The sequence below is a fragment of the Schistocerca serialis genome, chromosome 8, assembly GCF_023864345.2.
Source record: "Schistocerca serialis cubense isolate TAMUIC-IGC-003099 chromosome 8, iqSchSeri2.2, whole genome shotgun sequence".
Taxonomy (NCBI): Eukaryota; Metazoa; Arthropoda; class Insecta; order Orthoptera; family Acrididae; genus Schistocerca; species Schistocerca serialis.
Genome location: NC_064645.1, coordinates 473564355 through 473589138, shown reverse-complemented (window position 1 = coordinate 473589138; position 24784 = coordinate 473564355).

The following is a 24784-nucleotide window of genomic DNA, read 5'->3' as shown; positions in this document are numbered from 1 at the left end:
TTCATTTTCCGTCACGATTCTATGCAAATGCTTCCAATATTCGGAGGGAATTCTGTCACCTCTACGTTCACCTCGCAACACCTGGCAGATTCTTTGGTCTAGCGGTTTAGTAAGCCGGTTTATTAAAATGCCCTTCAATGTTGTATATTGCTGCGTTTACGGCGGCCGTCTAATTATCTCTTCAACTAATATCACTGCCCTGGCATCCAGACTGTTTGCCGCTATCATGCCAGTTCTAACATGGAGAACCAAAGTTCCGGTTTATCGGCCAGGAACGGCGGCAGGCGTACTTCCGTGTAGTTGTGGCAGGGTTTACATAGGAACTACAAAAAGAAGCATCAATACACGGTTGACGGAGCACAAAAGAAACTGTCGCTTGGGACATATCGACAAATCGGCAGTAGCGGAACATGTTTTTAAGGATGGAGATCACGAAATAAAATTTGGTGAGACAAGCGTGCTAGCGAGGACGTCGCACTATTATACACCTATGTATAGAGAGGCAATTGAAATCCACAAACATCAATACAATTTCAATCGTAAAGAAGAAGGATTAAAATTGAACAATATATGGCGGTCGACGTTGCATCAATCACGTGACAATCGATTGCCTGCAATCGAGAGAACAGACGATAGCCAGAGATAGCCACACATCGACGCCACGTGACGTGTGGTGGCGCCCTCTACGATCTCCATATAAGCGGCAGCCCTAGCTCCTAGCAGCCAGTCGTCGACTCACCTCGGAAGATGTTCTCCGTAGTTGAGAAGAATTTCTACAGATCGACCACGGCAACTTAGCCCGGAAGTGTTTTCTGATAAAGACGCCGGCTGTGAAAGCCTACATGGGATGAATGCATTCACCCTTGGACTTGGACTTTGCACGATCGACTGCCGGAGTCAGCAATGAACACATAAGGGATCTGGCACGCAAGCTAAAGGAAGCATGGAGGGGAGTGAAACAGCGAAATCATCAATCCTTTCTTCAGCAAGCAAGACAATACGACCGCCAAGCGGCAGTGCCACAGAATTGATTTGGAGATTTTGTGTATCTGAGCAACGTGGTGTTAAAGAAGAGTGAAGTCAAAAAGTTTAAGGAGTTTTGGAAAGGACCATATCCAATATTGGAGGTGTTGTCGCCCGTTGTCACAGTTGGAGCTAAGCTCTAACTGCCCATTCGTTTGATAGTCGTTCATGTCAATCGGGTAAAGCCATTTCTGGGTAGATTTCCTGTAGTATCGCAAGACGATGAGGACCGACCGAGAGGCAGACCTGCTGTTCTCAAACCCAGGAAGCGAGAATTGCGAGCTCAGAGTCCAGACTTAGAGGCCGAGGCATCGCCACATTCCGAGCGATCCTGTTCAAGACACCCCTACAATCTGCTTAAACGTGTGTAGTGTGTGAGAGTTCAATGCTTGTGTTTATTTCAGCCTTGTGCTTATGTGACTGTGCTGTGAAAATTTAGTACTGTAGATATTTCACGAGTGCACAAGTGAAACTAAACCTTTTATTCCACAGGTTACCACAAAAAACTCATTTATTTTATATTCACTGTTAATTCTAGTATTTAGAACTAATTAACCATGTTCATTTTTATTCTAATGTTTGGTATTATAGCGTATTCTACTAATGCTGTAGTAATAGTACCACAGAGTACAGGTGTTTTCTTTGAACTACGATCAGATATGGTAGTTTCAACAAGTAATGCAAAACTTGTCCTCTAGTACAATCTGAGTGAAATCCAGCAACAATTCAATTTTTAAAGAAGCAAATTGATCTAATTCGTTCTGTTAAGTGTAATGATACAATTTTGGAAATGGGTACATCTTGGTATAATAACTGGGTCATAGCCAAAATGCAGGTAGTTCCTACATTTGCTAATTATGGACAAGAGATTTGCTGTTTTTAAAGCTTTTGCCACTCAAAACTTTAATTAGATGTAAATGTGCCTGGTTTAATTTTGGAGGGAGTATCCTTCATAGTGTATTTGGTACTTTAACTAGTCGAGATCTACTGGAAGTTAAAGGCAAAATATTAGCTCTTGAACAACAGTCCAGTTCAGATTCAACTAATGAAATTATCGTATTAAAGAATATGCAAAGAACCATTACTAACCACATTGAACAGATTTTAAAGCAATTTATCTTACATTTCCACGTAATTCATAATGAAATGAACGAAAATATCCAAGAACTATTCCAAGGATTAAATGCTGTGAGTGCACACTTAGATTTAAAAACTCTTTTGTTAAGGATTACTGATAGTTTATCAAATGCTAGAGTTGGTGCCCTTAATTTAAGAACAGCCTTAGAAAGCAGTTCAAATGTTTGTTTGAGCAGTGTGCAATTGTTACAGATCCTATTATCAATTGAGCGAAAGCTAGATGCAACCTATACTATGATTTACCCTGTTATCTCTTACAATTTATACGATTACTGTAAGTTAACCACCACACACTCTTTAATGACTGCAGATGAATTAACTGTTGTTTCTATGCCCATTGCTAGATCAAAGCTTCATTTGAAATGTATAAGATATATACTTACCCTGTGTAAAGGACACAGGCAGATATTCAAGTAAAGTACATACTGAATGATTATCTACTGATCAGCAGGGATCGAAGATATTTTGTGTCCCTAAATGAAAATGATTTGCGTGTGTGTAAACATAGTCATAAGTTAATTTGCACTAAATTGGCAGTATTCTTAGGCAGTAGAGTGTAGAACTGTGAGAGAGAATTGTTTATGAATCATCCCCCAAGAGATGATTTCCCTAGAATTTTAACGCATCTTTATCATACATTTCTTAAACAATGTTCTGAAGGTATAATTTTCTCATTTAACTCCACATTGATGTCACATTTACTTGTAAAAATATAATACACATGAGATACCTTTACACTCAGATTGAAAAATAGTGGATTAGTCTTGAATGCCACACATTGTGATTTATCATGTGAACTACTTGATATGCCTAGTGCATTGCCAACTACATTTGATGCAACTGGACATTTGCCATTAAAGATAATGTTATCTGTTTATTACAGTGACCCATATATATTAACATAATGAAAGCATTCCTTATCAAGTTTTTTGAAGACAATGATTTAATGAAGGATATTCACGAAAATGTAATTTCTTCCAATAATGAGTTAAACTTCATTGAAGCAGCAAATAGAATTGAGTCCTTCGATTCATCCAGTAATGTTAATGCATACTTGATTGTCAGTATTGTGTTTTTATTGCTTTTATTAATTTGTCTTTTGTCAACAGCATTTGTCATGTACGAAATTGTCATCCTGAAGGCAAGCTTCTCTGTACTGAACGTTACTGTGTCTGCAAATGAAATACATGTTGGTTTGCTTTCTGATGCCACAAATGGCGAAATAGATTCATAACGCTCAGGAGGTCGTTTTGAACCACCTATGGTTGCTCTAGTCTCTGGGGAGAGTGATGTAAGGGTCTACAGGTTGCACGCAGCCATACGGTACGTAACATGTGCACGCCAGCCGACCTATCTGGAATTCTGACAATTTTTTCGGTCAGTACACGTGCGTCTGACCGCAGTGCGATGCAGCGAGTAAGCGACTGGCTGCCGTCCACAGTGCGCCATATTAACTAACGTGGCCTCGGGTGCGAATATGTCTCTTTTCTTAGTTCACCATGGAGCCTTTCGATACGCCCGTAATTAGAATGTCAGACACAGTGATGATGGGTGCATGTAGCATGCGTGTTTTGTAATCAGCCTTTGTTAATAAAACTGTTTAGACTTACTTCTCGTGTTCGCATATTGCCGTACATCAAGGACCCAGTGCTTACAAATGCTGACAAATATTTCGTCTAATTATCATCCAAGGCAACAACACAAACAACCCCCTTATAGCTGATATGAACCTTTCTAGCGGATTAAAACTGTGTGCCGGTCCGAGACTCGAACTCGTGACCTTTTCCTTTCGCAGGCAAGTGCTTTACTAACTGAACCAAAAAGTTTCATATCAGTGCACACTCTACTGCAGAGTGAATGCGTCTTTCTGGGGACAGAGGAAGCCCTGTAAAAATACTGTAAGTGGTATTCTGACTATACCTTCCCACCCCAAATCTTACAAAATAAACAACAGCAGGAAAAGAAGGAAAAATACACTCCATATGACAGCCCTGGTAAACGTGAATGGAGAATGCACCAGCAAATAAGTGCAGAAAACTGATTTGAGTCAGAATTACTACTCCAAAGAATAGAAGACAGAGAAGTTGCCCCAGGCATCTAGCGCTCAACAACAATGCTTTATCACACAGGTAACAAGAAATCGAAAATAATTAAGAGCTTCTTTTGAACGAATTGTCTAAGGAAGAACAGTAAACACATAAGCAATGTAAAATATAATTTACTGTCACAAATCTGAAACATAAAGTATAAAGAAGACAGTGGCAGCAGAAAGTGCACCCATATCACAAGCAATGAGTGCACGGAATTAGTTCAAAATTTAACAAAATTTTTTAACTGGAAAATGCATATGGCCGACGTCGATCCGGTGGGAGTTATCAATGGAGCACAGCGATCAGTTATGGGAATATGGGGAGGTGTGTTGTCCAGTCAACAGCAGCATGCAGCACGAGAGCAGATATTGGCTTCAGCTTCAGCACTTGCTTTGGCTTCCGCTGTCCTACAGTCAGCACGCAGCTCACAGTCTGCAGAAGGGTGAGTCATGAACATTTAAAAAGTAGAAACAGTTCTGTGAATTTAGGGTTTAATGTTAGTATTGTCGATTGGTAACAAATAGTGCATGGCGATCACAAGGAAGGTAGCAATGGTAAACGAGGAGTTAAGATCGGTACTAGAAGGTATAATTAAAGAACAGTCATAGAAGGATAAGGAAAGACAGAAAGCGGAACAAGTAGAATTAATTAAGTCCATTAAGGAACAATTTACTGAATCAGTAGATGACATACTAAGCCATAAAATACAAGAGGTTAAAGCTAACTTAGAATCTAACTTTAATGCACAAATTAATAATTAAAACATTAAAATAATGGAAATAAACCCTAAAGTAAATGAATTACGAAAATCAGTGCCAGTAGGGATACAACAAGCAGTTAACAGATGATTTACAAGAAAGTGTACACAGAATAGCAACCTGAGAGTGGACAGGCTATGTTGTTGTTGTTGTGGTCTTCAGCCCTGAGACTGGTTTGATGCAGCTCTCCATGCTGCCCTATCCTGTGCAAGCTTCTTCATCACCCAGTACCTACTGCAACCTACATCCTTCTGAATCTGCTTAGTGTATTGATCTCTTGGTCTCCCTCTACGATTTTTACACTCCACGCTGCCCTCCAATGCTAAATTTGTGATCCCTTGATGCCTCAAAATATGTCCTACCAACCGATCCCTTCTTCTAGTCAAGTTGTGCCACAAACTTCTCTTCTCCCCAATCCTATTCAATACCTCCTCATTAGTTACGTGATCTACCCACCTTATTTTCAGCATTCTTCTGTAGCACCACATTTCGAAAGCTTCTATTCTCTTCTTGTCCAAACTGGTTATCGTCCATGTTTCACTTCCATACATGGCTACACTCCATACAAATACTTTCAGAAACGACTTCCTGACACTTAAATCTATACTCGATGTTAACAAATTTCTCTTCTTCAGAAACGATTTCTTTGCCATTGCCAGTCTACATTTTATATCCTCTCTACTTCGACCATCATCAGTTATTTTACTCCCTAAATAGCAAAACTCCTTTACTACTTTAAGTGTCTCATTTCCTAATCTAATCCCCTCAGCATCACCCGATTTAATTTGACTACATTCCATTATCCTCGTTTTGCTTTTGTTGATGTTCATCTTATATCCTCCTTTCAAGACACTGTCCATTTCGTTCAACTGCTCTTCCAAGTCCTTTGCTGTCTCTGACAGAATTACAATGTCATCGGCGAATCTCAAAGTTTTTACTTCTTCTCCATGAATTTTAATACCTACTCCGAATTTTTCTTTTGTTTCCTTTACTGCTTGCTCAATATACAGATTGAATAACATCGGGGAGAGGCTAAAACCCTGTCTCACTCCTTTCCCAACCACTGCTTCCCTTTCATGCCCCTCGACTCTTATAACTGCCATCTGGTTTCTGTACAAATTGTAAATAGCCTTTCGCTCCCTGTATTTTACCCCTGCCACCTTCAGAATTTGAAAGAGACTATTCCAGTTAACGTTGTCAAAAGCTTTCTCTAAGTCTACAAATGCTAGAAACGTAGGTTTGCCTTTTCTTAATCTTTCTTCTAAGATAAGTTGTAAGGTTAGTATTGCCTCACATGTTCCAACATTTCTACGGAATCCAAACTGATCTTCCCCGAGGTCCGCTTCTACCAGTTTTTCCATTCGTCTGTAAAGAATTCGCGTTAGTATTTTGCAGCTGTGACTTATTAAACTGATAGTTCGGTAATTTTCACATCTGTCAACACCTGCTTTCTTTGGGATTGGAATTATTATATTCTTCTTGAAGTCTGTGGGTATTTCGCCTGTCTCATACATCTTGCTCACCAGATGGTAGAGTTTTGTCATGACTGGCTCTCCCAAGGCCATCAGTAGTTCTAATGGAATGTTGTCTACTAATGTGAATCCCGATTCCAATCGGTACGAGGTAGTATTTCAGACGCAAATAAACGTATCACGCCCATACAGAGAAATGCTGTAATAGGGACAACTGATGCTATAAAACATTTGCAAAAACGTTTACAGTTTGTCGTAGAACAGGAACTAAAAGACAAAACAGAAACAAAATCACTTCCGGGGAAGATACAATTAACAGTAAACAAGAACTTGATATTTTTCAAACAACTTATGGGAATTCAGCCAGGTAATATTTACAGCGAGCGCCGATACTTCGGCGGCAGTACACCCCTTCATTTTCAATGCACAAACTGGGCCTTGCCTTGAAAATGGCGGGGTGTACTCCCGTCGAAATATCGACGGTCGCTGTGAATATTACATGGCTGAATTCCCATAAGTTGTTTGAGAATTGTATACCCCAGGAGAAACTCATATCTCACAAGCACTTGGTAGAATATGGGAAGCAATAGAAGATAATAAAAAGTAATTAGAAAATAGTAAACCTGAAACGATGACAGCAGTAACTAAAGCTGTAATACATGATTTATATATAGGAAATGGGTTTAATTTAGCAAAGCAGCTTACAAAGTATAAACCAGACGGTGATGCACACACTTTATTTTTTATGAGTGTTTCCCAGATCTTTACCTAAAAAGTGGGATGACTAAAAGAAAATAGATTTCGCATTAGGATGTTTAAATTAATACTTTTCGCGTTTTGTCGTGAACATCGTTGCTAATCCTTATCTCTTACCAAATATTACGCTCCTAGGTCAAGTTGGAAGCGCCTACATTGACTGATAAGTGAGTTAATGATTACCAAAATATCTAATATATATCGCTGTACCTGTCGATTGCAATGACATAGAAGCTTCTATGTTGTACACAACGAAGGGACCAGACATCTTAGTACGTGAAATAAATTTCCACTTGATAGCTCCACCCAGCCCTCAGAGAATTCGTGCTATGTAATGGTCGAATATTACGATAGTCGATTTACAAATGACAAAGAAGTAACTTTTTCGTAACAGTTTTCTGTAAATTAACACTTTTCGCGTTCTGTGATAAATATTGCTGCTAATCTTCGTCTCTTGCCATATATTACGCTCCTAGGTCAAGTGGGAAGCGCCTGCAATGGCTGACGTGTGAGTCAAGTGAGTTATCGATTACCAAAATATCCAACAGAAATCAATGTAATTGCCGGCCGCAGTGGTCTAGCGGTTCTAGGCGCTCAGTCCAGAATCGCGCGACTGCTACGGTCGCAGGTTCGAATCCTGCCTCGGGCATGGATGTGTGTGATGCCCTTAGATTAGTTAGGTTTAAGTAGTTATAAGTTCTAGGGGACAGATGACCACAGATGTTAAGCCCCATAGTGCTCAGAGCCATTTGAACCAAATCAATGTAATTGTCGATGGCAATGACTTGGAAGCTTCTATTGGGTACACAACGAAGGGACCAGACACCTTAGTATGTGACATAAATTTACACTCGATAGCTCCACCAGTCCTCAGAGAATTCGTGCTATGTAATGGTCGAACAATACGATAGTCGATATACAAATGACAAAGAGGCTTTTTCGTAACATTCTACTGCAAATCACCACTTTTTACGTTTTGATGCAAATATTGCTGCTAATCCTCGTCTCTCGCCAAATAATAAGTTGCCAATAAATCGCGAGGACCGTAAACCGTCTGGACTGTTTAGATTTCTGAAAAGAGACTTCACTTTGCACCAGCTATCATACAGTCAGCGTCTGTAAACGCCGTCTTACACGCCGCCTCAGGTGACATCACTTTGTGGCGAGCAATTAAGAAGTCAGGGCGAAAGACCATTTAATGGGAACCTACCGGAGAGGTCGCGTCTGAGCTGTACATAGCGTGTTTGGATAGAGACATCAAATTTATTATTAGTATTAGCGTCAGGAATATTACTATGTTATCGGTGTGAAATTTGATCAAACATATAAATCAATTAGAACTCGAAATCTTTATTTATAGTCATAGTTCCTTATCCCGCTGATCAAATAGAGAAAAGAAATAATCTTTTCTGTGGGCAGGACGAGAATGTGGACTTGCAGACTCTCGTAAAAGACGGCAACTCGCCCCCCCCCCCCCCACATATGGTTCGTATCGGCCAGTAAATTAAACAGTGAAAGTGATCAGTACAAAACAACGAACTCGACAGGCACTAACAGGGTACCGAAATGAAATAGGCAGAAACCAGTGCGAGAACAGTGCTAAGATTTAGCGCGAGTGTGCAAAATAAGCTGTGAATGTTAACCACAGTAATCTTGATCGAGAACGAAGGAGAAAAGAATACGACACTAGATCACGGCTCCCACCTGCACTGAGGTTAAAAGAAGACAGAACATCATCACGGAGCTGCGTGAACTTGCAAGCCACCTGCAAGGTACTGCTCGCGCTCACCAGTGCCCAGTCCCCCTGGAGCTACTGCAGTAGGTGATACTAACCGCCACCCTCACATACAAAAAATGGAATGTATTGTTATGAATAATGCGAAAATTAAGATGGAACCAGTCTGTAACGATGAATCCTCAGAATCAGAAACCTAAATTAATGAGGATGGCTCCATTAAAGTAATAAATCCAAAATCGGTTGGTGATTTGCCAAAAGTAGAATCTGAAATGAATTTCAATGGTACTTCAAAGTTAGAACTATTCTCTGAGGACGAGGTAACTGAATTAGAAGTCGAAAAGGGCTCAATGTATCTGAAATTCAGCCAAGTCAGGGAATGCTAGAAACTCCTTTAAAATCAGTGAAATGCCTAGTGGCAATGTAGAGGCACCAAACTGGATGCAATTACTGTGTGCTAAACTTGAATCGCATCATAAAGAACTAAAGCATTAAAGGATGAAATGACCTCAAAACTGAGTAGTTTAAATTATAAAATTGACGCTAATCACAATGATCTGCAAGTCAAAGTAGGGCAACAGCGAAATAAACTGCACAGTCCTTTCAAAGGCGAAACTAGAAAAGTTCGCAAAGAATTCAAAGCAGCATATGAACTTACGGAAAGAAGGTCGTCAGAAAGAATAGGCAACGAATCCAAACTTTGCTCTAATTGATTTGAAGAAGTAACTATTAAAGTAAATGCTTTTCAGAAAGATATTAAGAAAGTAAAATCTGACTGTGTGAAATTTTGTGAAGATATTGATAAAAGATTCTCTGACAGGGTGGAAGCAGTAGAATCACAATTACCAACATAGAAAATAGAGTAATCTTTGATAGTTCCTGTAATACTACTGTTCAGCATGTTGTTTCAGTTGATGCAGCTTTCATCGGATATCGTCAGTTCACACGTTTTGATCCAGACAAACAACTTCATCCATTCGACTTCTGGAATGATTTTGAGGATGTTTTGCCAAGTGCATGGTCAGAGCGAGAGGAAATTTCTTTCATAAGAAGTCATTTGTCAGGAGATGCTTTGCAGTGGTCAGTTGGTGTAATGATAAAATAAAAACTCTTTCTGAATTTAAAACTGCGTTACTTAACGAGTGCTGCTCACACAACAAACAAAACGATGTCTCGAGAGAGTTTCTGAGTGGAAAAAAGTTTGCTCCAGGTCGTGAGTCTGTAAAAGAGTTCTCTAGGAAGTGGGTTTCACAGCTGTAACATTTGACAGAAAAGATGAAACCGGAAATGATTATCATGGGACTAGAAAGTAAGCTGCCTTGGTGCTGACAGAAGGAAATTATTTCCGCACCTGGGGATAATACTATCTATCTGATTCTGTATCAAATGAACCCAACAGGCAAACATGTGGAAAACTAAATCCCATGTATGAGGAAACTGGCGCTCACAAGTCGGAAACAGTAGTACAAGCAGTAACAAAAACACAAACCCCAGTCAGACAGGTAACAGCGACGATGAAATAGGAACAGACAGTACCAGCGACGTGTTAAACCACTCTCATAATATATTTGACAGCATTTTGGACATTGTAGAAAAATGGATCAAGGAAGAGAAAGAAAACGCTATAGATAATAGAAGGAAGAAATTAATGAGTTTGAATCTGATAGAGACGAAGATGAAATAAAGGCTTACATCTTCGACGATAATGGCAATCTGAAGGCTAAAGTTCGGTAGAGGAAGTGGAGTCAGTTTTGCAAGGTTTTAAAGAGGAGGAATCGATGGATGAAGGGGGTAGCAATAACAATGATGTCAAGGAACCTGATAGCTTTTTGACTTGCCACAAACAGTAAAAGCCGACGACAGTGCTTTAGACAGCAGTGGTGCATAGGGACGCAGTTCCTCAGAGGTAGGGAATAGTTTAGCTGATGAGCAGCAAACGAAAGTAGTGGAAGTCGTCAAAGTGCTTTGATTTAAAATTGGTGGACAGTTGGAAAAAGCAGCTAAGAACGTAGTGACTGATGACCCCGAGAATCTATGTGTGAATGTATTTACAACTGAACAAAACCACTTTAGCTGGAAACAGATTGAAAAGGATTTGGTAGAAGATGTTTGTGAGGAATCTTTTCAGACTAAAACAACTCACACTATTGTAAAAACTAACGTCTCAGGAGTAACCGTGTGTTGTCTTCTTGACAATGGCAGGGAAGCAAGTGCTTTGCCCCAAACATTTTCTGGTTCTATTCATAATAAGAATGAACTGACTGTCATGAAAGTAAGTGGTTTGAGAATAATAGGTGCTACTGGAAACATACTAGACCAGTACAGTATGAAGCTTTGATATCAGTTGGTATAGGTGACGTGATAATAGATAGTCCTTGTTTAATTGTGCTCAGTTCAAGTGTTGAGACATTAATAGGTACAGATTTCGTAACAAAATATCAGGGCAGGATTGATTTTGATGAGAACAACTTAGTTTTAACCTCACCTGGTTCTCAGGTAGTAAACGAGCCTTTTATAGGGAGTTATATAGGCAGTAATAATGAAGCCTGGGAACTGCCTATTAGGGTAATGAGGGATAATGGATACTTGCCAGAAGGTACTGAATTCAATAATAATGTGCAAGATGCTAATGCAGAACGGAGCTATACCCCAGAAGAGGTACAGGCAAAGGTACAGTCAACTAATCAAATTTCTGATAAACAAAGAACAGAATTAAGGGAAGTATTAACCATGCATCTCAATGTATTCTCGAATACTCCTGGTGAAGTTAAAGGGTATGTTTCAAGAAAGCATGCAGTTAAGAATGAAAGTAAACACATGTTGGCATGGGGTGTCATTGAGAAAGTAGTTAGTGAATATAATAACCATCTTTTTGTTGTGTCGAAGTGTGACTGAAGCATTAGATTAGTACTGGATGTGTACCAGTGACCATCCACAAAATGAAGTTCTCATAAGAGAGAGTGACCATCCCTAAAATATGAAAGAGCAAATACAAAAATTCCGAGGAGTTAGGTGCCTTACATCTGTGGACATAACTTATGGATACTGGAATTTGCCCCTGGAGAAAGAATCACGAAAATATACAGCCTTTTTGTATGAAGGAGTGTGCTAAAAGTGCAAAGTAGTCCCATTTGGATTAAATATTTCTCTGTGTACCTTTGTAAGTGTAATGGCTCATGTGTGGGTAGGAATTGTTAGATCAGGTAACTATTTGTGTAGGTGATGTACTGTTGGCTACTCCCATATTGGAAGAGCATATTAGTCTATTGAACATTGTGCTAGAAGCTATAGAAAAAGGAGGTATGACATTGAAATTAGAGAAGGCTGAGTGTGTAAGGTACAAAATAAAATTCCTGGGCCATGAAATTAGCAGGGAAGGTATATTACCTGATCCCTCCAAATTATCAGTCTTTGTAAAGTTTGAAGCGCCCTGAAATAAAAAGCAGCTCAGATCAGTGTTCGGTTTGTTCGGGTTCTACCGCCGTTTTGTTACAGACCACTTGTTTAATGCATCTTGAGTACTCCACTTGTTGAAGAAGAATACCCTGTGGGTTTGGACTGAAGACTGCCAGTCTGCTTTTGAAGAATTAAAAAAACTGTTTGATAAATAGTCCGCTTTTACACCATCCCGATTTTTCAAAATCTTTTGGCATGTCAGTTGGCTCAAGTGGTTATGGGATTGCTGTAGAGGTGTTTCAGACAGAAACGGAACACGACCAAGAGGTTCATAAAACCGTCGCTTTTGCGAGTCGTTCGCTGCAACCTGCTGAGCAAAATTATGGAATTTCGGAATTAGAGGCACTGTCCATCGTGTTTGATATGCAGAAGTTTGATCATTATTTGCTAGGGCACAAGGTGACAATCTATAATAATCAAAAGGCACTTACGTTTCTAAAAACCTGCAAACTGGGACATCCAAGACCAACCAGCTGGGCTATAGTCTAAGGAAAGAACAATCTGGTAGCAAATGAGCTATCTAGAAGTGCTGATCTATGTAGGGATTCAGAAATTGCGCTAGCAAACAGGAATGAAGTAAGCATGTTGGCCATACATGCGCTCAAGGAGGAGAGAGCCTTGAAGAAAATATTTAAAAACTTAAGATGGGAGAAGAATGATGATGATCAATTGAGGTAAGTCAAAAACCATTTAGGAGTCCCTGATTATCAAAAAGTAGCACAACACAACTGCTTGCATAAAGGAATTTCATTCTGAAGAAGAAAGTTAGATTCAGCATAATGGAAAATATGTTTTCCCTCACAACACGTGGATCTGCTGATTTGCGATAACCTGCATCGTAGAGTAGCAAGAAGGTTAGCATCCTGTGTTATTTGTCACAAGATGCATGCAGTAAATACTATAGTGCAGGGACAAGAACCAAGCGAACCCCTGGAATTACTTATAGTCGATCTTTTTGGCCCCTTCTCGTCATCTAAAGGAGGATGTACCCATGTTTTTGTGTTGATTGACGGTTTTAGCAAATATGCCAAACTACATCCGATAAAGAGAGCTAATGACAAAACTCTGGTAGACTAGCTAGACAAGGACAATTTTGTAAAGTTTGGAAAGCGTAAGAGTCTCTTATCAGCTAAAGGTCCTTAATCTGTATCAGAAAAATTTGAGGTATGTCTTGAAAACGCTGGAATTCGCCATATAATGATCTTGGATTGTTTTTCGCAGGGAAATATGAGCGAGAGAGTTATGCGTGAGTTAAACATCCTTTCAAGCATGGTTGATTTTCCAGTCCTAACTCAGAGATCTTTAGATGAGAAGAAGGCACAGGCTAGGGCAAACATACTTAAAAGAGTCCTGAACAGAAAGAGGAGGCATATATATATATATAATTTTGTACCATAGATAAAATTGGCATAGAAACAAAACAAGTAGATATATGCCCTTCAGTTTTTTAATTTGCTTTATATTCATCTGTTCGTGTCCATGGGTGGTAATGGGCGGATGGATTAAGAGTTCCACCAAGTTAATATTGTTAAAAAATCTTTTTATCTCTATAAGTGGTGGTGGGTGGATGTGTGAAGAGTTCTACCGCATTAACATTCCTTAAAAATGTAAATTCTAATCGGACATTAAAGAAGTTTTACAAACGTTATTTGGGAGAGGAAGTTTATTAAAGAACCATGTGTTCATCATTGTGCTGGCGCCGAGAATCCTGCTTCAAGAGGATCGAAGCAAACAAGAGGATTTTGTGTGAGTAGAGGAGGGGCGATCGTCATAACCAACTCTATGTACAATGGATATAACGAGAACAATGTAAATTTAAATTGTGAATGTTGATCTTAAATGTTTTGAATATTGAAGGTCTGTTGATATTAGTGCCAGTTAATGTTCACTCAGGATATGTGTACCTTCCAATTTCTTTCAATTGTTCTTTAAAATTTCCCTTTTAATTATTTAAGCAGCAATTTTTAATCAGTTTCCACTATACATTATATTTTATGCACCCCTCTTATTTTATTCCCCCCAAGCCACTATTCAGTGACGACTGTTCAAAGGACAACGCCGAGCGAAATATGGATAGACCTTTCAATTATTGAGATAAAATTTTTTTGAGATAAATGATCCATTTTATCGTTACAATAAACTAATGAGGCCTTTGTTACATGTCAGTGAGATTGGAAGTATTAACAACTTAAAGGAACAAATTAAAATTAAATACTGCCTTCAAACGAGACCCGCCGGGAATGCGGATTTCAGTGGTTAAAGTAGGAAGCTGCTAGGCTGTTTGCTTATATAGCCGCACATGGAGCTGTCTCTGTCGCAGTAGGTAATCTCTTTTCCTTCCGATTAATATCGTTTACAATAAGTGCATTTCTATAGGAAAGACGAAAACTTGCGTTAATTTAACATTAGGGTACAAAATAATTCATTCAAATTCTGTAAGACTGTATCAGAGGACACTCAGGTTCATTAATGAATATGCATATAAATCTGCTTTAATTGAAAATAAAAAAATTCCTGTTAAAAATTTTTTTCTTTTCATAATTTTTTCAACACTGTTCACAATGGAGTCAAAGCAAATGGTCATTGTTGAAATTTCATTACAAAATGCAACACGCCAAGGTGTCGAAAATCCGAGCTTGGCAACAGTTGAAAGTAACACGCCAAATCATGAACTGGCTGATGGCTACCAAAACAACCAGGTTGGCGTCTCACTATTAAGAACTGATGACGCTCATTATAGAACTAATCATGATGTCACTTTTATGACTCTCGATGAGACAATTTCTCATTTCTCACTGGGAAACATTTTTCCAAATAGTGAAACTGAAGCGCGCTACAGCGAAACTTTCTCTGACTATTTGCTCACTATGTCGCGAACGCAACAGCAGGAAACAGTTCGAAAAAGCTATGTCAATACTAGTGACACACACAGTTTGACACAACTCATGCAACTAATAACACAATAACTTACAAAACAACAGGAATTTCAGACAAATATAGGACAACAGTTTGCACAGCAAAATCAGCTATTAAACGATTTCAAGAATAGTATTAGTCAACAGTTCAGTGAGGTGAGCAAAACTATACACACTGAATTATATGATGAATTATCTGGTAAGTTCACAGAGCTCGGTAAACAACTAAAACAAGAAATAATTACCGACATGTCCCGGAATATAAATACATTAACGGTAAAAGTAACTTCCTTACACTACAAACAGGAACAACTTGCAGGTGAGTTACAAAATCTTAGTGAAGCATATTATCAGATTCAGGAGACGCAATACCAAGTGAATGCGTCGCTAAAAAAGTCATGAACACAGTCAGCAAGCTGCACAAGAAATATGCAAAAACCTACCTACAGAAATACACAAGCTGAGTCTAAGAGTAGATCAGTTAGGTTTAGAGTCAGAATTTGCCAAAAAAAAAAAAAGAGATAAGTTCTGTGCAGATGTAAAGGAAATAACTGAAAAATTGAAGCCAGATGTTGGATAAGGGCAACATCTTTGGTGAAAAGGTAGTGTCAGAACGCAAAATTTATGTAGATACTGTGGAAGAAGCCCTAAAAGAGAAATAAAGTCAACTTCTAGCTAAAATAGACTCAGGTTTAAAGGAAGCAGAGGAAATGTTTGAGGCAGTGTTACCAAAACTACTGATATCCCAAAACAATATGTGACAGGAAACAAACCTATGTTTTTAGAGAAGTTAGAGACCTTCACTGGTTACCCACAATACAGGGTTAGCCCTTCAGAGTAAAATAGCGAAGGTAGCACAATGCAACAACACTTTTCCAGCAGTTGCACCTGTTGAGCAAGCTCAGTTGCCATGCGCTACCCCACAAGCGAACATAAACACGCCTGTCACTGACAGTGCGGCGTGTTTATCAACATTACTTGTAGATGAGGGATTACTTGGGCATTGAAAATTTCAGGTATTTACTTCTGAAGGGAAAAGAATACACTCTGTGGTCTTTATCAGAGCATTTCGAAATGTTTTACCTCGTACCTAGACCGAAGTCCAGAAAATTACATTTGTTATTGGGTACATACAGGGTGACATTCTGCTAAGGGCTATGGACATGGCGGAAAGTTGCCACTGGTATGAACAGTTTGATAGAGCGTTTCTGGATAAGTATTGGTCTGAGGCAGCACAAGAGAGGCTCAGAGGTGACATATTCAGCCCAGCTCCGTTCAATAGCAAGTACAGAAGCTTAAGGTGCTATTTTGAAACATATTTGAACAAAACCAGATATTGGACGAACCCAGTATCTCAAGTAGGCGTGCTGAAAATTTTAAAGAGCTGTCTTCCTGCCCACATTAGGGAAAAACTCATTACCATCCTGGAACACGACACCAAGTACTTTCTATCTGTACTGTACTAAATAGATTTAATATACAAAGAGAGACCAGAGACCTGTCCAACGAAAGCCTGTTAACACGCCAATAGCGACACAGAGATTTATGTACCAACAAGAAAAACAACGGATTCGTAGTATAACACGGATGGCAACCTTATCTCACACAGACCTATGGTAATGGTAACGGTAATCACAATGGCAATGGAGAAAGCCGTAAATACAAAGGTGGATATAAACGAAATGGGCAAAACTTTAGCAAAAACAATTACAATGGGCGAGTAGCGTATGGGCAGCCTGTACAATATGCACAGACACAATCTACCGGCAATAACATAGGTCTGGAAAGAATATTTTTTGGAATTTGATAACTGACTTGTACGCACTTTTCAGCGCTAATTTCAAAATTGCGATCTATTTTTTTCTATGACGTCAGGTTTTCTCACAAAAATGCAGTATTTTTTGGTATAATAACAAAATTTAAGCAATTTATCACATATTTCTCCAACATTATAAAACTTTATTTTATTTCCAGTAAACTTCCATTTCTCTTTAATCTCGCTATAACAACGCTTTCGCTTTCTGTTGAAGCTCCTTTTATTGCTTTTCCGGCTGTGAACTCGTTGAGGATCATCCCTTTTTATCTTCCTACAGTAGTCCACTATCATGTTGATGTTCCATCTTCCTTGATATCTTCTTTCCATTTTTTGATGTCTTGGTGGAATCTTTGCCCTGCACTTCACATACATCACTAAGGTTTGCAGGGGAGTGGTCAAGATGTGAATGGAGAAAACGAACTTTAGTGGCCGGCCGGTGTGGCCGAGCGGTTCTAGGCGCTACAGTCTGGAACCGCGCGACCGCTACGGTCGCAGGTTCGAATCTTGCTTCGGGCATGGATGTGTGTGATGTCCTTAGGTTAGTTAGGTTTAAGTAGTTCTAAGTTCTAGGGGACTGATGACCTCAGATGTTAAGTCCCATAGTGCTCAGAGCCATTTGAACCATTTTTGAACTTTAATGCTCATGTTACAGCCTAGCTTCTTAAAGTTCTTGAGCATATCTGCGACGATTGTCTTGTAGTTTGGATGTCTTTTGTTTCCTAGGAAATCGGTAACAACTAATTTAAAAGATGTCCATGCTGCCCATTCTGTTGTTTCCATTTTATCCACAAATTTGAGATCTGTCGTTAGTTTTCTAATGTCTGGTCCGACAAATATACCTTCCTTTAGCTTTGTCTCGGATAAACCAAGAAACTATCCACAACGATATCTGAAACACTTCCCTTCTTGTGGCAATGCCTTAACAAATTGTTTCATCATCCCCAACTTAATGTGAAGTGGTGGAAATAACACCTTTTTGTAATCCACAAGGCTTTTCCTCTCAACATTTTAACCCCTACCTGTAAGGTTTTTTTCAAGGGCCAAGCTTTTTTTATGAACTGTTGCTTTCTGTCTCTACTGCCCCATTCACAGAGAAAGCAAGGGAACTTTGTATAGCCACTTCGTTGACCAAGAGGCATTAAAATCACTTTTAAATCACCACATAGTGTCCATTTGTGGTCTGAATAACAGAGTCTGCTTAAAACCAGTTCAAGGCTTTCGTAACATTCTTTTAAGTGAACCAAGAGACCAACTGGTATAGAAGCAAACTTATCGCCTGCTTTAAGGCTTCTTTTTGAAGAATCAATAAAATGTCTCCACTCTGAAGCATATTCTATTCTGAAACGTTCCATAAGTCCAGGAACATCACTGCAAAACACCAGGTAACCTTCTTGAGAGAAGAAAGATACACAATCCTTTTCCTTCGATCGATACCAAAAAAAGTATACCCAGAGCCAACATATGTTTAATTTTCAATCTAGATCCAAAAACCTCTTCCGATTCTTTTGAAAGCCCTAAGTCTCTAATTAAATCGTTCAGTTCAGATTGTGCGAATGGAATGGGATCGGTTGTGCCAGGATCATAACAATCTCTGTCTTCTTCACTATCACCTTGCTGAATCAATGGCTCATGATAATCTATATCATCTAAAGAATCTGGAGGAGAGGATACTGGTACTTCAGGTCCATGAGGAACAGGACAAATAGCTGATTGAATGTTAGGGTAAGAAATATCCTTCTTGTTTTTCAAATTGAAACCTCGAACATTGCAAGAACAAAAATAGCACTCATCACTATGATTTTTGGGTTCCTCCAAACCATTGGTATTGCAAAACGTAAGGACTGCTTTTTACGTTGAAACCATTGCCTCAGTTCTTCAGCACACACTGAACAAACTTTGTGTGGGGCCCAAGGCTTATCTTGATCGCCTAACTTTATACCAAATTAGGCGAAATATACTTTTTCAACAAGATAGGTAATGTTTCTTTGTTGCTTTTTAACGGTATAGGTACCACAAACGTAGCAGAAGTAGTCTGGCGAGTTTATACATCCTCTGGTAGCCATTGTCCATTGTCCATAAGATAACTTCACCACACAAGAAAAAAGTCACTACTTTAAAGCACTAGTAACAACAACATGTGAACATCAAAGAGTGAAGAGGTATGTGAACTGAAGGACAACAGCAGAAGTTCACTGCTTGGAGATGGCAGGGTAAGGGGCAGCGCGACAGATAGGCACTGACATGAAAATACTGCTGGTTTCTCCTAATTACTCTTTATTTTACGCATATCTAGTATAAAAAACGGCTAAATAACAGTTTATGGAGATCCTAAAAACCAAAATTCAAACTCACTAGAGTGCTGAAATACCGAAAAAAGCTAAAACTAGACAAGCAGTTTGTGAAATAACTGTACATGATGGAGTTTTTTCACTATTTTTTCCGAAATCAGCGTTGATAACACAATAAAAATCATTTAATAAATTTGAAACAATTTTTAAGTCGAAGACCTGTGTAATCAGCCGATGGCTTGACAAATGCAAAACAATAGCAGACAATCGAATGACCCATAAACAGCGGAATTCGACCACCAAAGTAACACACATATGCCGAATAACACTCAGAGGCAAAGAGAATTTCAGTATCCCCACACTGCCAGTGCAAAATTGCAAGGTACAAACTGCCACTGGTCAGAAAACGAAAGGAGTCAAGATATACTCCTTAATTCCCACACAATTAGGACAGTTTTCTGTATTATCCAATTTTTGATAGAAGAGAAATTAATAGTTGATTGTTTAATCGGTATGGATACATTTAGAACATACCAAGTACTAATTTGCATAGGAAACTGCCAATGTCAGATGACTGTATATAACCAATTATTTGTAATAGACCTAATCAGAGGAAATACTGTAAAACTGAAGTTACTCACGACCTTGAAGTTCAATTGATAAATCCCATAGTTATGTTTGTCAACACATACAATAACGAATAGCTGTCTGCAGAAGAAATAAACGTCGACACAATAAGCACAGTGGTAAGTGGTTCAAAATGCTTGTCTAAAGAACATCAAGCGGAATTTAAGGAACTGATACTTGCTTATATACATGTATTTGAAAAAAGACCAAGTATTATTAAGGATTTTGTGTACAAAATGGAAGTGTATCCTCATGAAACGTTTTGTTCTGTCTCAAACCCTGTATCATGGACAAAGAGGAAAGCAGTAAGAAAAGAGATTAACAGGATGCTTCAATGGGACATAATACAACCATCATTTTCCCCTTATTGTAGACCTATCTTGGCTGTGAGTAAGCCAGATGGCAAGGTGCGCTTGGTCCTCGACGCGCATGCCATTAATAAGATTATTATACCAGTCTTAACACGTCCAGACAATTTAGAGGAAGAGCTTATGAAATTCCACAATGCTAAATTTCTTAGTGTAATCGACCTCCAGTCTTCATCTTGGCAAATAAAACTACACGAAGAAAGTTGGAAGGATACCGCCTTTGTATGTGGGACCAGGAGCTTCGAATTTCAAGTATTACCATTTGGATTGAGTGTAAGTGCAGGTGTATTTGACAGGGTGCTAGGGCCTGAACTTTTGAGTAGAGTAACAGTATACGTGGACGACATTTTAGTCGCTACACCCACTTGGGTAGAACATTTAAGATTAATTGAGCCGTTTTTCCAAATATGGAGTAACAGCAAATCTCAACAAATCTAATTTCAGACAAGAAAAGGTAAAATTTTTAAGACACATAATCTCTTTGGAAGGCATACTGCTAGATCCTGAAAAACTTGATGCCATTAGGAACTGCCCTATTCCTCAAAACAAGAGACAATTAAAGGCATACTTAGGCCTAGTGTCAGTTTTCAGGAAAATTCATCTCTAACGAGCTTATGAACAGTGATGCTCTACTCAATCATCTCTGGAAAAACAGACATTGGTTATGGGATAAGCAATGTCAAAACGACTTCGAAAACATCAAGGAAGCCTTATTAAATGCTAATATTTTGTCTGAACCAGACATGAAGAAACATTTTTATTGATGCACCGACACGTCTTCTCACTGTTTGGGTGCATGCTTTTTTCAAATCGTAGGAGAAGAGGGAAATCTCATCCATAAAGTAATTAGCTTCGCCAGTCGCACCTTATCCAAAGCTGAACGTTTATATTCAGTCATGGAGTTAGAGGGTTTGGCATTAATTTGGTCCTTTAAAAAGTTTGAATGTTTCCTTTGGAGTAAACACACAAAAGTGTACTGTGACCATCAGTCCCTATAGTTTTTATTAACTTGTAAATTGCTACAACGACAGATAGCCAGGTGGTGTATGTATCTTCAAGAATTCGATTTTGAAATAGTATACCTAAAAGGAAAACAAAACATAATAGCTGATGCTCGACTACCACAATGCTTAGAGGAATTCAACAATCTTTTAGAGCAGGAAGGTGAAATAATAGTTATACTGACGGAGGACAAGACACTCCGACTATACTATGTCCATATGTGCAAAGATATGAAGCAATTACAGGAGGAACACACACGCTGGAGTAACGTAAGAGCACAACTTGCACATAATGGCGATGAAAAGTTTAAAAAGGTTTTTCGCTATTCACGAAGCTGATTTTATCTTATACACACACAATACTTGGGGCCATTTTGGCACTGTAAAATTCGCTGATAAAATAGTCAAACATTATTATTTCCCCAATCGTAGACGAACAGTACTACAGGTGGTAAGAAAGTGTATTGTTTGCCAGAAAGCAAAACATTCTAACATCTCCAAAGACATAGAACTACATCCCATTGTGGCTAAGAAACCTCTAGAAAAGGTATCGCTGAAAGTGGCTGGAACCTATCCCAGAGGTAAAGGGGGAGTAAAATATGTTGTAGGCCTGTATGATATGTTTACTAAATACATAGAACTGTATGCTTTACAGAAAGTTACAGCCAGTTCAATTATAAGACGAATTAAAGAGGATTATTTTGCAAGAGTTGGAAAACCAGAAGTCATGTTAACTGATAATGCCTCATATTTTTTAGGATGTAAATGGAAAGAGTTTGTAGGCTCCAACCGAATCAAACACATTTTAGTATGCAAATTTCATCCCGAATTGTCCCCTATAGAAATGGTGTTTAAGGAATTCAACAGGTTTGTGAGGAACTATATACCTCATAACACTTATATTTTGAAGAAGGGCTGTATACTCTCTAAGTTGTACACATGTATAATAATATTAGATTTAGGATGCTGGAAAATCACATTACAGAATTAATGTTGTTAGTTGATAAGGAAAACCTTTGTTTTTATTCTTATATGTCAAATGTGTAAATGCGAAGATGAGTGGATGTAACAAGGAAGAATTTTACTTTTATGTGTCTAGAGATGATGATACTTTAAATGCAACCCTTCGCCTTGTGGGTAGCCCAGTTGTAAATGAATAAACAAACTTGTGAATGGCATGGCAGGGTGCACTGCAATACACTACTATTGGCAACAGAGTGACGCAGCGCATGCGCATTGGGGAGACAGCTAGTCAAGAAACTATAAGTGCATGCATGCCAGACACAGCTGAAAGTGTTGGAGCACACAAAAAAAAACCACATGAGCTACAGCCTCCACTAGCATTTTTAAAGCCTATTGCATAAACAGGAACATTGAAAATTAAGGGAGAGTCTATTCCACAACTACGACTATCTACACAATGCACAGAAGCACAGATAAGCTAAGGGATTTTATATACGGAAAGGGATCCTAAAATACGAGATATTTACTGAAGTTACGCTGTATCTATATATTTACAAGTTTAAGTATTGAAAGTACATGCACTAATGATAATTAAGGGACCAGAAAACCCTTGTTGCAGGTAAACAAGCGAGTACAATATGAGTGGCAAACTGAATAGCAGGTCGCGTCATGCCTATAATACACTTTATCTTTCAGATTTATAAGGTGAGTAGAGATGCACATATGACATTAAATGAGTCTGTGATAGCATGACTTCACACTGAAGTAAATGGATACATGGTTGAATATGAAAGAGGTATTAGTGACCATTGAGCCACTAAACACATATCTATGAAGATTTAGTTTTAAGTTAGTATTAAGTTTTTTCTTCCAGGGAACAATCCATCGACACATCCTAAAGTGAAGAAAGGTAAATGCTTGTAGAGTGTTAGGTACCATATAAACATAGGAAAGGACCACACCACAAGTAAATATAGCTGTAAGTTTGTGAAATGGATGACTGTTATAGTGCGAAAATAAGTGTAGAAGAATACCATTGCAGTACATTGCATATCACAATGTTAACGAAGGTGGAGTATTATCAAATAATCATGGGGTCGAAACCTAACTACTGTGAGCGTCGACTGGTCATGAAAGTATCAAACACCTGATTTACATTGAAATTTTTATACACGTTTGCTACATATATAAACACTGTTTTACGCTCATTGTACATAACATATAGTATTGAAGATACAACTCTGTATACCTCAGCATATGAAATGGTTATCATTTATACAATGAACATAACAAGTACATATTGAGGTGAACTTGAAACACTGAATAAGTATTCGATACAATAGGTATCTTCAGGTTTGTATTGTGTTTATAAACACGCTATTTAGTTCTTGGGATCAGAATTAAGTCCAGGGGCTGAGCACATCAATGCCTTTCCGTGAAATTTCCTCAACCCTGAAGTGTGTAGATTCTTTCGTGGAGAATGCTAGAGAGGCGAGGCCATGTGTAGTTATTTAAGCAGCACATAGAATCTGTTGTATCCTCTATTGTATACTTCTTTAATTCTTTGAAATTTAAAAATATGCTCCAACAAAAAGTCACTGTGAATTGGAATGAACTGTATGTCAATTTATGCCATAAAGGAAAAAAGAATCTATTATTGTATGAATATTTTTGTGTTATTATTGTATTAGGGTCAATCCATTTAAAATCACCCAGTATGAATAAAATTTGTTGCTCAACGTTTTTCATTTTCTTGATTTTTTTATCATGAGTTTCCTATAGGCAGACATTCACAAAACACTGTTTTAAAAAATTTTATAAGTCATAGTTTTTTTCTGGCAGCAATTTTTACAATGGCGGTTGGGCAAATTTTAGTGGAAATCGACGTTTGCGGAAAGTTTAATTGCCAAGTTATTTTAAAAGATATCAGAATAATTCAAAAACCAGTGTGCTCAGCATGAAATGAACTTGAGGCATAATTTTTTTTAATTTTTCTATCATGCAAGAGAGTCGCCCAAACTCTTTCTGTAAAGACTCTGAAAAAATTTATCGATCTTCACTTTTTAAGGCCTTCAATTTTCATGAAGGATGAGAGGCTCATTAATAATATGTTATCTCTGTGTTGTGTACTTACATAACTACCTGCAGTAAAAGTTGCAGTCCAGAGAATGCACTCCCGTTTTTTCTAGAGCTTTTCAAAAATGGCCTAAAACACTTCTAATGTCAATTTTCGCAGGTCGTTATCTAAAAAGGGACTGAATGAAAGCAAGTGAAAATTTTACAGAATGTTCTTTATTCTCATGGGAATATCTCACAAAAAAATTATGACTGAGACTCAACTACGTTGAGAGTAATAGAGCAGCAAATTTCAGTAAAAAC